This window comes from Carlito syrichta, unplaced genomic scaffold, assembly GCF_000164805.1.
Source record: "Carlito syrichta isolate Samal-C Ts95f unplaced genomic scaffold, Tarsius_syrichta-2.0.1 Scaffold311717, whole genome shotgun sequence".
Taxonomy (NCBI): Eukaryota; Metazoa; Chordata; class Mammalia; order Primates; family Tarsiidae; genus Carlito; species Carlito syrichta.
The window spans coordinates 780,140-794,659 of NW_007255813.1; the positions used below are offsets into that span (position 1 = coordinate 780,140).

Genomic DNA, 14,520 nt, shown 5'->3' on the forward strand with positions numbered 1-14,520 from the left:
TTGGATCGCAAGTCTAAACAGTCTCTAACTGTTTACTTCACTAAGCTTTAAGCCAGCCAAGAGCTTAATGTTTAAGTTAAAAGTTAGAAAAGTCATAGAACATCCATATTTCTTCAGGTTGGATAATATTGGATACTTAGATCCAGACAACACAGAGTCGACTGGGGGTTAGGTCTCCTGGGGACAAGGAACCTGCCGAGAAATGGTAACCTCTTTGTTGTGACCCAGCAGTGCTTTAGAGAAACCCAGCTCATTCCCCAGATGAGCTTCCATGTCTGCCTCCAACGGAAACCAAGACCCCACCTGTGAAATCCAGATTTGTTTTATTAAAGAAACTGTGGCTCTGAATTTCAGTTTCCAATTGTATGAGATTCTCTTCAGTAAGTGTGAATGAGACAGAAGACAGCTGATAAATAAAAAGTAAGACAACTCCGAAGGTCTTCTTGCATCCTCATTATAAATTATGCTTGCTAAAATCAGACAACCTGATCTAAAAATGGAAGACTAATCTAGGTGGTCACATGGATTCAGAAGGGATGGAAAATGTAACGTATCCTAATATGAAGGGAGGTTGGCTCTGAGCGTGTCTGCCACTGTGATTATCCCAGGAAAGCTGCTGGAGCTGGTTATTACATCACCTGGGGAGACTTGTTATTGTGAAGATGACTGACAGCCGTTGGATCTATCATGTCTGCTCTTGGGATTTAGTGCTCCAAGTCCAAGAAGTGAAAAAAACCCACTCTTTTTAAGAAAAAAAAGTAGTAGTTTATAGACAACTTAATACCAGGTTCTTAGATGATTCAGAAAGGAATATTCTTTACAGAAGGAGAGCACCAAGAAAGAAGTCACTTGAATGAGCCAACACATAAAAAACAGGGGGATTCAGTGTACATGGTGTGATCATGCAGAATGGTGGCTGACTTTTAAAAAAAATATAACTGAACATTTTATTCTAAATTAGCATCATCTACAAGAGAATAGTCCCCCAAGGCAGACATAATACATGCTATTGATATCCCTGTTGATCAGGACATTTTTGGAATTTCTCTTTTGGAATTGCCTAAGATATACTTTCTTGTGAATATCCTTATAGCTGTTGCACTCCTCAAAGTATGGTCTGGTCACTCAAAATAGAAACTTCAGGATGCTCATTAAAGACTGCAGATTCCTGATTCCTACCCCAGACCAAATGAGCCCAAATCATGAAGGGAATACTTACGCCCCCTCCAGGTTATTTTTAAGCACATACTAAAGTAAAAAATCACTGGTATATAAAAATATATATATTTGTTTTTTGAGAATGGATTTGAGAATGGATGTTATTTTGGCAAATAGGCATATGTTTTTCAGAACCAAGACCAGTAAATGGGCAAGTGAGCAAACTAGTGAACATATTTGAGACAAAAATGAGGCATGAGCATATGATAATAAGATTTTCACTGTGACTTGCTCCGAAAGGATTTTTTTGGAGGGGCATTCCCAACATGCTCCAGGCAATGGAAACTTGGCAGAATTAAAAGCAGAGATTCCCAGAATGACTGAATGTAATATACGTGTAATCTATTTCATGACCTTATAGTCAATTTCACATGCACTGTGACTATTGAGGATGGTTTTGATCTTGTCCAGTTCCTTCCATACTATCTATACACAATGCTCCTATACACGTGAGGCCAATGCCAACATTATGGCTTTCAATCTAGAGGCCTCATCAACCCATGGTCATCCGATGCTGCCATCCAATTGTATTACTTGCAGTTTCATAAGTGTATCCCCTCTAGTGTTTCTATCTTTTTAAAGTATGTTCTTATTTTAAGATACTAAGTTCTCTTTCCATAGGAGCAGATCACAGGATGGTTGAGAAGGCAGGCTCAGGCTCAGGCCACCTAGCTCTGAGGCTAGATCTATGTTACTAATTTCTGGATTCCTCAATTTTCTTATCTTTAGAATGAGAATGACAATAAACACATCTGCCTCATGGAGGTATTGTAATAGTTAAATGAGTAAGTATATATAACATGCTTACAACATGCCTGGCATGCAGAGCTATTCAATGAATATCAGCTATTACTGATATCTAGAGATGGCCCTTTCTGTATAGAAGGAAAACTGAGGCCAATTCTCTTGTGGGTTTTTTTTTTTTTTTTTTACTTATTTTTTTTTTTTAATTTTAAAGATGTGGGGTACAATTCAGGATTAGCTATACAAGTGGTCATCATACAGGTAAAGTTTGGACCTCCCTTTGGTTTCCCTGTTTGAGATCAGGTATGCTTATTGATGTTATGTGCCCCTCCCCTTCCCTCACAGTATCCCACTATTGCCAATTTCTTTCTTAAAGTATTATTATAAATGTTTGGGGTCTGCTTATGAGTGAGAACATGTGGTACTCAGTTCTTTGTTTCTGTGATAGATCACTGAGTATTGTAGACTCTAAGTCCATCCAAGTTGCTGCGAAGTCCATATGTTTGTCCTTCTTTATGGCTGTGTAATATTCCATCGTGTACCACCTTTTTAAAATCCAGTTTACATTCGATGGGCAGCACGGTTGGTTTCATGTTTTTGTTATTGTGAATAGTGCTACAATAAACATGAGTGTGCAGGTGTCTTTTATTGTAGAATGATTTTAGTTCCTCTGGGTATATTCCCAGTAGGAGGATTGCTGTGTAATATGGAAGGTCAATTTCTAGTTATTTTAGAAATTGCCACACTGTTTTTCATAGAGGTTGAACTCGTTTGCATTCCCATCAGCAGTGTAGAAGCGCATCCTCACCAGCATCTGTTGCTTTTTGTTTTATTAATGATGGCCATTCTTACTGGGGTTAGATAGTATCTCTACGTGGTTTTGATTTGAATTTCTCTGCTGATTAGTGGGACTGAGCATTTATTCATGTGTCTGTTGGCTGCTTGTATGTCTTCTTTTGAGAAGTATCTATTCATCTTGATCACTTTTTAATGGAGCTATTTGCTTTTTTCTTTTCGGCATGTTTGAGTTCCTTGGAGATCCTGGATGTTAGGCCTTTGTCAGATATGCAGTTGGTGAATATTTTTTCCCACTCTGTGAGCTGTCTCTCCACTCTCTTGATAGTTTCTTTTGTTTTGCAGAAGCTTTTCAGTTTGATGAGGTCCCACTTGTCTATGTTATCTCTGATGGCATGGACATCTGTGGCTTTGATCAGGAATTGGTTGCTTACTCCAATTTCCATAAGGGTGTTTCCTGCATTTTTAAAGATTCTTTTTTTTTGAGTTGGAGTCTCACTCTGTCGTCCAGACTGGAGTGCAGTGGCCGCTCCTGGCCACCGCAGCCTCGATCTGCTGGGCTCCAGCGATCCTTCCGCCTCAGCCTTCCAAGTAGCCGGAATTACAGGCATGCGTTGCCACACCTGGCTGATTTTTTTATTTATTGTAGAGATGAGGTCTCGCTGCCCAGGCAGTTCTCGAACCTGCGGGCTCAGGCAGGTTCACCTCACCTCACCTTATTGTTTGAGGTCTTACATTTAGGTCTTCGACTCATTTAACTGTTTGTGTATGGTGATAGGTAGGAGTCCTGTTTCAATCTTCTTCATGTGGTCAATTTTCCCAGCATCATTTACCGAATAGGTTCTCCTCTCCCTAGAGGTTGTTGGTGGAGGCTTTGGCAAAGATGAGTTGGCTGAGAAATTGAGGTTTTGCTTACAGAATCTCTACCCTGTTCCATTGGTCTCTATGGCTGTTCTTGTACCAATACCAGGCTATTTTGATTATTGTAACCTATAGTAAATTTTAAAGTCTGGAAGTGTGATACCTCCCACTTTGTTTCTTTTGCTGAGGATTATTTTGGCTATTTGTGATCTTTTATGCTTCCAAATGAATTTCTGTATTGTCATTTCCAGGTCTGAGAAGAATGATGTTGGTAATTTAATGGGTATTGCATTGAATATGTAGATTGCCTTTGGTAGGATGGACATCTTAACAATGTTGATTCTTCCTATCCGTAAGCATGGAATATTTTTCCATTTGTTTGTCTCATCTCTGATTTCTTTGAGTAGTGTTTTGTAGTTTTCGTTGTAAAGATCTTTCACTTCTCTGGATAGGAAGATGCCGAGGTATTTCTTTTTTTCTTTTTTCTTTTTTTGCAGGTATTGTGAATGGGATTATGCTTTTTATTTGGTTATCTGCCTGTTTGTTGTTGGTGTATAAGAATGTGACTATCTTTTGCACATTTATTTTGTACCCCAAGACTTTGGTAAAGTTCTTTTCTTTGCTAAAATTCTTTAAAGTACAAGGAGGTTTCTGACAGATTTTCTTGGATTTTCGAAGTATAGGACCATATCATCAGCAAAGAGGGATAACCTAACTTCCTCTTTTCCTATTTGGATATCCTTGATTCCTTCTCTTGTCTAATTACTCTAGTTAGGACTTCCAACATGAATGTTGAACAGGAGGGGTGATAGTGGGCAGCCTTGTCTTATTCTGGTTTTCAGGGAAAATGCTTTTAGTTTCTGTCCATTTAGCAATATCCTGGCTGTGGGTTTATGATAGATGGCACTTACTATTTTGAGGTATGTTTCTTCTATGCCCAGGTGTTCAAGGCTTTTTATCAAGAAGGGATGCTGGTTCTTATCAAAAGCTTTTTCTGCATCTAATGGTATCATGTGGTTCTTGTTTTTACATCTGTTGATGTATTTAAGTACATTTATGGTCTTCTGGTGTGTTCTTAGAGCTCCTTTTGCATATCTCTACTAGAAAATTTATCTTGCTGTATTTTAAATGTTTACTTATCAGTCTCTTCTCTAACTATTCTGTGAGTTTTTTTAAGCAGCAATTTTTGTCTTCATCAACATTAAATTCCCAGAATTTCTCTCAATGTCTGACACAGAATATATGCAGATACCTTTGGTATCTAAATCAAATTCATTCCTAAAAGAATGTAGTGGGCAGTAAAGTTTCAAATAGCAAGAGTCTACATTCCATTACTTTACATGGAAAAATAATATTTCATTTTTAGAGCATCCAAAAATATAAATTTCCCAAATATTACTAAAATGCCCCTAAATAACTTTCTAACTAAACAACAATTTTTTGCATAATATAAAACTTTAAAAAATCAATTGCCTAACTGTTTAACACTTAATGGAGTAATGAATAGGTATATTTGTGTGCAGTCTACAGCTGAATAAAATAAGAATTTCGTTACCCTCTACACTGAACACGTACTATAAGAAAAATAAAGTTACAGTCTCACTTGAGCAGAGCTGGTGATGCTCCCAAGTGTCTGGCCTACACAAATACCGAAGAGGTAATCCTGAAGGGTATGTAAATGAGATACAACACGTTTAAACCCATGGCTGATCAGGAGAGCACTGAGATCGGAGAGAAGCTCATCCTCTGTCACCTGGCACCCTGCTACTCAGTGTGATCCAGGGACTAGGAGCCTTGGTATCACTCAGGACTTGCTAGAAATGCAGAATCTGCATTTCAAAAGGGGAGTCATATGCAACTTAAAGTTTGAGAAGCTGTCACACACACGAACGTGTCATAGCCAGTTTCTAATTGGGAATAGCTTTTAATAAGTCCTTACAGCAAACATTTGGATAGTGAGTGTTTGGAAAACAGAGGGTACCTGCACTCATTGTTTGTGGAATGAGACATAAAATTTGGATGGAGATCCTCGCTCGTCAATCCAGTTACTGTGTGACTCTGAGCAGGTTACTAAACTTCGTTGCATCTCATTTTCCTCAATTTTCAATAAAACTGGAGTTATAGCAATGTGCTATTTTAATAAGGCTGTTTCAAAGATTAGATGAGATACTGCATGTAAAAAACTGAGGCTTGGGCCAGGTGTAAGTGGCTCACGCCTATAATCCCAGTACTTTGGGAGGCCACAGCGGGAGGATTGCTTGAGCCCAGGAGTTCAAGACCAGTCTGAGCAACATAGTGAGATCTCTTCTCTACAAAAAATAAGAAAATTAGCCAGGTGTGGTGGTGCATGCCTGTAGTTCCAGCTACTCAGGAGGCTGAGGCAGAGGGATCACATGAGTATAGAGGGTTGAGGCTGCGGTGAGCTGTGATCATGCCACTGTACTCCAGCCTGGGTGACACAGTGAGACCCCCCAACTCAAAACAAAAAAACAAACAAACAAAACCCTGAGCCTTGGAACATAGTGGCAAAAGCTCCACATTTACTGAGTGACTACTCTGTGCCAGGAACTGTCCTGAGGGTTTCGCTTGTATTGTGTAATTTAAGTCTCCAAATCACACCATGAGGTGAGTGCTATTATTTTACAGAGAACCACTAAATAACTAGCTTGAAGTCACAGAACTCATTTAAGTGGCTGAGACTGGGCTGGGACCACCCCTAACTACTGTGCCTCATTCCTCCACCAGATACCAATCAGTGATGGTGCCTTCCTTGGCTCTCAGAATGCCACCATTTGACTGTTAGATGGTCTGAATGGTCCTTCATTTTTCTTTGCCAGGACCAAACACCTTAAAATCTCTTTCAAATGAACTGAATTCCATCAGTGAGTTAGCAAATGTGAACTTCGGATACATTTGTCTAGATGTGATGATATCTGGAGTCTCAAATATTTCCCTGTGATTTAGAATTACACATACTCCCAAACTACCTGGCTTATTTTCCAATTTATTTTTCTAATTTTAAGGAAGAATTTTCAGCACTTTGCAAAGCTTGAAAAAACAGTAAGATGACAGCTGCACAGTGAGAGACAGGAAGCATAATCCTTAAATGAGTTTGCTTTATAGTCAGATTATCACTGCCTAGATAAACACAAGTTCTATTATATTCAACACAAAAGCATTTAAAGAATATTGTGGTCCTCTGTAAACAAGGTTTCCAATTATTGAAAAAACAAAGCTTTTATAATCCTTCAGCAGCTGGTATATGCTAAGTTTTTACTTAATAGAAAATAATTTTAAAACCCAATTTAGCAACCTCCGCTACAGGGCACCCACACTGCTGGATTTTCTAAGATACAGATCAAGTGTGGGAGAAAAGGCTTTTGATGGGGGGGATTTGTGCTGGTGATACTGGGGCAATTTCATCCACAAAAAATAAATATGAATAATTCCTTTTTAATTAGAAATCAAAGACCTCTATTGAAAGGGAGAGAAAGAAAGTACAAGTACTGAAATTTACACTCTTGCAATCAAAGTACAAAGAAAATACAAAGTACAAAGAAAATGAAAATGGCTCCAACTTTACAATCTTCCATTTCGTTCCATCTAGAATTTAGGACTTTATTTTCTTCATCATGGCATTTCTTTAATGCTTCCAGAATTTCATTGGTGAGGTGCAAATTCCTTCCTGCCTTGATTAGAATGTATTATAAAAATCTATGGCTCATTCTTTCTGTAATCAACCTCTTTAAAAGGTTGGCAAGGGCTTTGCTGACTTCTCTAAGTACACACAAGTTAGGCACTTCAGCAACCAGATCTAAACAATCTGTTAATTTATGGATGCACACAGATATATCAGGTTGGGGTATTCAAGACCAAAGCAGTTCTCATTAATTTGCTTTGTTTTATGCCTTCATTTTTGTTCAGAATTTTCCAGAAATTATGATTGGAAAATCAGTAATAATATTAGAGCAAATTCAAAGTGAAAGACTTTTCTTTAGACCAGTAGTTCTCAACTGGAAGGGAAGGGGATTTTGCCTCCCTCTCTACCCTCAGGGGACATTTGGCAAAGTCTGGAGACAGTTTTGACTGTCATGACTGGTGTAAAGGTGCTCTAGGTATCTAGTGTGTACAGTCCAGGGATGTTTACAAACATCCAACAATGCAGAGGACAATCTCCTGCAACATAGAATTATTCCTTCAATAGTGCCAAGGTTGAGAAACCCTGCTTTCGATGAAAAAACTTTGAACTCTTGAGTGTTCCAAGAAAGGTTGTTAAAGCATTTTTTTTTTTTTTTGAGTTGGAGTCTTGGGCCATCACCCAGGCTGGAGTGTTGTGGCACATTCACGGCCACCCTAGCGTCAACCTGCTGCGCTCAGGCAATCCTTCCACCTCAGCCTTCCAAGTATCCGGAACTACAGGCGTGCACTACCACGTCTGGCTAATTTTTTTGATCTATTGTAGAGATGAGGTTTCACCAAGTTGCCCAGGCTATTCTTGAAATCATGGGCTCAGGCAATATTCTCACCTCGGCCTCCCAAAGTGCTAGGATTACAAGCTTGAGCCACCACGCCTGGCCTAAAAGCACTTTTTATTTTTATTTTTTATTTTTTAGTTTTTTTGAATTGGAGTCTCACTCTGTCGCCCAGACTGGAGTGCAGTGGCCACTCCCGGCCACCGCAGCCTCGAACCTGCTGGGCTCCGGCGATCCTTCCGCCTCAGCCTTCCAAGTAGCCGGAATTACAGGCATGCGCTACCACGCCCAGCTGATTTTTTATTTATTTATTGTAGAGATGAGGTCTTGCTGCCCTGGCGGGTCTCGAATCCGCGGGCTCAGGCGATCCACTCACCTCAGCCTCCCAAAGGCGCGGGATTACAGGCTGAGCCACCGAGCCCGGCTAAAAGCATTTTTTAAACCAAACTGCAAATAAACAACAAATGCTTTAAATACATAAAGTAAAAATGGGGTAAAAGGCAGGTAACAGGAAATATTTTTTATAACACTGATAATCTATAAAGGTAACTTTAAAAAAAAAAGACAGATTAGGTGTGGTGGCTCAAGCCCGTAATCCCAGTACTTTGGGAGGCTGAGGTGAGAGGATTGCCTGAGCCCACGGGTTCGAGAACAGCCTGGGCTACTTTGAGAGAACTCATCTCTGCAAAAAAAAAAAAAATTAGCTGGGTATAGTTGCAAGCACCTGTAGTTCCAGTTACTTGGAAGGCTGAGGCAGAGAGATCGCCTGAGCCCAGAAGGTCAGTGCTGTTGCACTCCAGCCTGGGTGACAGAGGGAGACTCCAACTCAAAAAAAAAAAAAAAAAAAAAAAAGCAACACTTGATGAGATACCTCCAATTACTCAAGGAAGTAGATCAGATTGAGTACAAAATGGAATAGACTAAAATGTTAATAAGATGAGTAGGGGAACATCCTCCCTCCTTGGAAACATTTTAAACAATGTAAACTATAAAACATATTAAAGAAAAAAGTGTATGCTAATTCTTGGAGTGATCAACCTTGCTATGCACACGTGTGAACTAATGTTTACATGTCTTACTACTATGAGACTCTACACTTCGCAGCATGTTGCTTTGAAATTCTGCCCTGGTCACTGAGTTGGAAACAAAACTGCCACCTCTCACAGCCTCCCCAGGTCACAGTCAACACCTCAGGAGCAAGAGGCTGAAATATTGTCTGAATGTTTATCCAGTATGGACCTCAACAAAGTCCTAATTTGGGAGGCTTCATTATACACAAAATAAGCATGATAAAAGAGGAAGGAGATTTGCCCAAATTACTTATATTTAGATTTAAAAAGCAACAGAAGGGCAACTACACCCAAACACATACTCTTACAAATACCCGCCTTACTCGCTGATCCCTTTTGTTCCCAGTTCCAATCTCCTCCTGGTTCAGACTTGCTGACCTTGATCCAGAACTCCTCTACAGGCAGGGCCAGGAGGAGTAGGGAAGGAGCCAACATTTAACAGGTGCCCTCAGTGGGGGTGCTTCAGGCACCCCAACAAGGCAGTCATGTGGTGATTGTTATTTCATTTTGCAGATGGGAAAAAACAGGCCTGTATGGTTACACTACTTGAACCCCATGCAGAGGCATGAAGATGAGATTCAAACCAAGGTCTGAAGGACACCAAAGCCTATAATCTTCTCCCATGCCAAGAAGAGAAACTGTCCAAGGTCAACAGAGATAATGTACTAACAGAAAACGACTCTGCTATTATCGATGGGTTGACACTAAAATTGTTAAAACCCATTCTGGGGGGCTCTGGGGGACGCTGATTGGTACAGGAGGATCTGCTCTTCACACCTGATGATGGCTTGACCTCCTTTGCTCCTCATCCTTGTGAATGGTACCACCCAGGGCATCATCCACTCAGAGCCCAAGCTAGAAAGAGTCATCCTAGACTCCTCCCTCTCCCCATCCTGACTTGCAATCTATCACTAAGTCTCATCCATTGTATGTGATTCTCTACTCTTAAAATGGCCTCTTTCTCTATATGTCCACTGTGCTCTGTCTTAATCTGGCCCATTGAAATAGTCTTTTTACTGGTCCGCCTGTGTGTACTTTAATCATCCTCCAATCTATCTTTCACACTGATGTCAGAAAGTGCAAATCTCATCACATTGCTCTTTGCTCAAAATTCTTCAATGGTTCCTCACTGCCACATGGCCAAACCTATACAACTTAGTAGGACCTGCCCAGATTACCCTACTTAAAAAATGGTACCTCTTCTTCTTGGCATACCCCATCCTTCTTTTCTAGCTTATTTCTTCCCCATGACATGTATCACCATCTGATATACTATATATTTTACTTGTGTGTTATGATGATTAACTTTATGTGTCTACTTGCCTGGGCCTAGAGATGCTCAGATACCTGATTAAACATTATTTCTGGTTGTGTCTGCAAGGGTGTTTCTGGAAATGACTAGCACTTGAATTGGTAGACTGAGAGAAGCCAGTGGTACTCCCTAGTGTGAGTGGGCATCATCCAGTCCACTGACAGCCTGAACAGAACAAAAAGACAGAGGAAGCCTGGATTCGTGCTCTCTTTGCCAGACCCCTTGAGCGGGAGCACGGATGTCCTGCCCTTGTTGCTCCTGGTTCTCGGGCCTTCAGACCTGGACTGGAATCAACATCATCAGCTCTCGGGCCTTTGAACTATACCACCAGCCTCCCTTCACCTCCATGCAGACGGCACACTGTGGGACTAGTAGCTTCCACAATCACATGGGCCAACTCTTTATATGTGTCATGTTGGTTCTGATGAACACTGACAAATACATTGTCTTTTCTAACCAATGTTTTCCATTCAAATGGAGACTACACAGGGGCAGGGATTTCTGTGCTTTGCTTACTGCTGTATCACTAGAGTCTAGAACAGTGCCGGCATGTTGCAGGTGTTTAATAGCCATGTATCGAATGAATACATGAAGGGCATCTGGGATCGTCCTGTGTGCCCAGAATATGATCTTATCAACACACATGCTTATGCACCCCTACAGCCTAATTCCCCAGTGCTTCGTGTTCCTAACACATAGCTTCTGTATTTTCAGAAACACACCCCGGCTACTCACACGTTTAGGCCATTCTTTGGTCAGGTTCTGTCCTTTACCTGGAATTCTAATTCTTGTTCTTCAATGCCTCTGTACCTTAACCTGGTAAAATCTCACTGATTTTAAAAGTAAGAGCTGAGGCATCATTTGCAACTATTTTATCCCATACAGTAGACTTTCTGTTCACTCTGTTGATTTATTTTGCTGTGCAGAAGCTTTTCAGTTCAATTAAGTCCCAGTTGTCTATTTTAGTTTGTGTTGCAATTGATTTTGGGGTCGCCATCATAAATTCTTTGTAAATTCTTACTCAAATATGGGAGTTAAATGGTCACAAAGATGGAAACAATAGACTCTGGGGGCACCAATAAGGTGAAGGTAAGGAAAGGAGTTAATGTTCAGAAATCACCTGTAAGATACAATGTTCACCATCTGGGGAATGGATCACCTGAGATCCAATCCACGCCACTACACAATACATCTATGTAACCAACATGCATGTGTATCTCCTGAATCCAAAATAAAGAAGAAGAAAGAAAAAAAAAGAAGTAAGGGCTGACATGCTGCAATCAAGAGGAAATCTTTCCTGGCTGCTTCTAGCCAGTGTAGGTACTATTTACTCTCATTCTGCTGAACTTTGTAATGACCCAGATTAGGGTCTTGCCAGTCTTACTAGGATTGGGATTGTTGCCATTTATGAGCTCTAGGTATGAACTCTCTGCAGGAAGGGTTCCAGTTTGTTTACCTCTGTTGCCCCAGCACCCATCATTCTCAGAGTTCAGCTTCTGTGAATCAGTATCAGACTAATTGAAAGGCAGGTTTGCTTGATGGCTCCCAGATTTCTTTCTGGGCCTCACTGAGATTTCAAAAGGTATCTCCAGGAAAGACCCAGTAGAAGTGGTAGCTCACACCTTGATGCTTCATGCCTCCAAGCCACAGGAAAAACTTGCTCCCCTCCCTGCTTTCTGAATCTCCATAGTAAAGACTGAAGACCACAGGGAACAGCCATGGCTTGGAGCCCATGATTCTGCTAATCAATATCTAACACATTCTCTGGACAAGGGATGAATATGTGAACCAACATAGGCCGTCAGATGCTCTGTCCCTGGAATTTGGAACTTGAGTAGAAACCATGAAAAGAAACTAATGTTAAGAGCAGATTCACATGCATGGCAGAGCCTAACAACAACAACAATAGTCACTAATAATCATTAAGAACTTACAGAGTACCAGGCATTGTTCTAAGCACTTTCTTCACATATATGAACCCACTGAATCTTCAGGATTACCCAAGAGGTAAGACTTTGTATGCCTATTTCTGAAGGCTGAATTGAGGCACAGAGAAGCAGAGTACAAAAGCAGGTTAGATTACTCTGGAACTCTGGCCCTAACCATCGCCCTCTACTGCCATGAGGTACATCAGTCTTGCCTCACATTCTTCTTAAAGTTTTTTTGATCCAGCTTTTCTTTCCAATCATGGAATTTCTTCATGTCCTTCCAAGTATGGTTGGTCTACTCCTGACCGTACTTTTTTCCCCCCTAAATTTAGCCAGAATGCTTTTTTATTGCTCACACAGAATTCTAAGTGATATTCTCATTACATCAAACTCTCCAGGGCTGGAGCCAGGGTGTCTGTAAGGTTTGCCAAGCTCTACAGGTGATTCTGACTCACACCCAGGACTGAGAACTATGGCTTTGGGCAACAAAGAGAATAAACACCTTCCTAGAAGCTTGGGATACCTTTCCAGATCTCTGCATGTTTGATCCACTCTTACCCACTGTAGGCTTCCAGGCACACCCAAAAGCCCAGCTGTGGGAGGCACTGGCCTCTCTAGATTGTCTTCCCGGCAGCTCACTTTAACCCACTCTTCTCTGCTCCACCCTCCCTGGCACCATGATTCCCTGGCTCCATGTATTGGCTCCCAAAACCCACTGCAGGCCATCCTTGTTTGCACAACCCAATTAGGCAAACTGCTTTGGCTCTGATCTGGCACTCTCTTGGCTAGAGTTTTTGGTACTCATCCTCTGGCATCCTGGAACTATAGGTCCAGGTAATGTGAATGTTTCTTTCCATCAAGCCAAATCCCAAAGGGGCCATATGGGCTGGGCTGGTTGGCCATCCTCCCATCAGGGCAGAGGAACCAAATATGATGGGTTGACCCATCTATACTTCTGATCCTACAAACAGGGATCTTAGTTTAAAAGGAGAAATCCTGTAAAGGAGACTCAAACACCAGGATTGAATCATGAAGAGAAATTTTATCCTAACATCTAATCTTGTAACCTTCTTGCTTCAAGTTACACATCCTCCCTGCCTTTGGTCTCCAGGGCAAATCAGAATGTGAGAATGTTCTCTATAAAAATGAAGGCACCTCTGTGCCACCAGATTGCCTGTTCTTCCTCAAATTAAACAATCCTTATTCTTTTGACCTCTTCTAACAGGGCCCATTTTCCAATCCTTAATTCATCTTCATTATTCTCCTCCAACCTCTCTTTAAAGTCTCCACATACCTCTTAAACTCAAAGAGCTTAAAGTACCCAATATAATCGAATCAAATCAAGGGAAAACTAATGCTACTGTTAAATTTCTAGGGGGAAAAAGACTGGATGAGTATATTCATTTAATTCCTCACTCTTGTTAGTAAATTCCTTCCGTCAAAGCTTAATGGAATTTGGGTTAAGTGGTGCTATATGTACTTTGAAAAAGGCAAAGCATCTATCATTCTTATTCTTCTCCCAGAAGTTATTTTTTCACCCTCTCCTAGAAATGTAAGAGCATTAAATGTTCAAAGTGATGGATAAAATTAGTCTACCTACAGAAAAAGAAAGAAGGACAGAATCTGGGAGACAGTAGAAATTGACAACTTGTCTAGTGAAGTGTTCTCAACCCTGTGCATTGTAGCCCCCTATGGAGCCCTTTTAGACATGTTTTTTCCTCAATCACCTCCCCACGATGAAATTTTAATACAACAGCTGAACTGTATATCTGTTTTTGTTCTGTATGTATATGCTTTATGCATACAAAAAGCAGGGGGTTTTTCTGGTAAGAAATAATTTTCTCCCCCTTAGGGTTGATATTGACCCCACTGAGAACTCATCGTCCAGTGAAACAATCTTAAGAATGCTTTATGACCTTCAGAATGCTTTTACATATATTCTTCCACCAGGAAGGTGGAAATGTGACTTTGCCTTCTTCTTTTTTTTTTTTTTTTTTTGAGTTGGAGTCTCACTCTGTCACCCAGACTGGAGTGCAGTGGTGCGGGATTACAGGCTGAGCCACCGAGCCCGGCTCTTTGCCTTCTTCTTATAGACAAGAAAGCTCCAGTTCAGAGTGGTG

The 14,520-nt window shown here is 40.8% G+C and overlaps 1 protein-coding gene across 1 annotated transcript in view; it reads right to left on the reverse strand.

The window, feature by feature from the left end:
* The window catches only part of CHN2 (chimerin 2), a 142,556-nt gene extending 128,768 nt beyond the window's left edge, over positions 1-13,788 (reverse strand). Inside the window, exon 1 of the mRNA XM_021718025.1 lies at positions 13,695-13,788. The gene's annotated coding sequence lies outside the window, so the exon portion shown is untranslated. The remainder of the gene's footprint in view (positions 1-13,694) is intronic.
* Between the last annotated feature and the right edge of the window lie 732 nt (positions 13,789-14,520).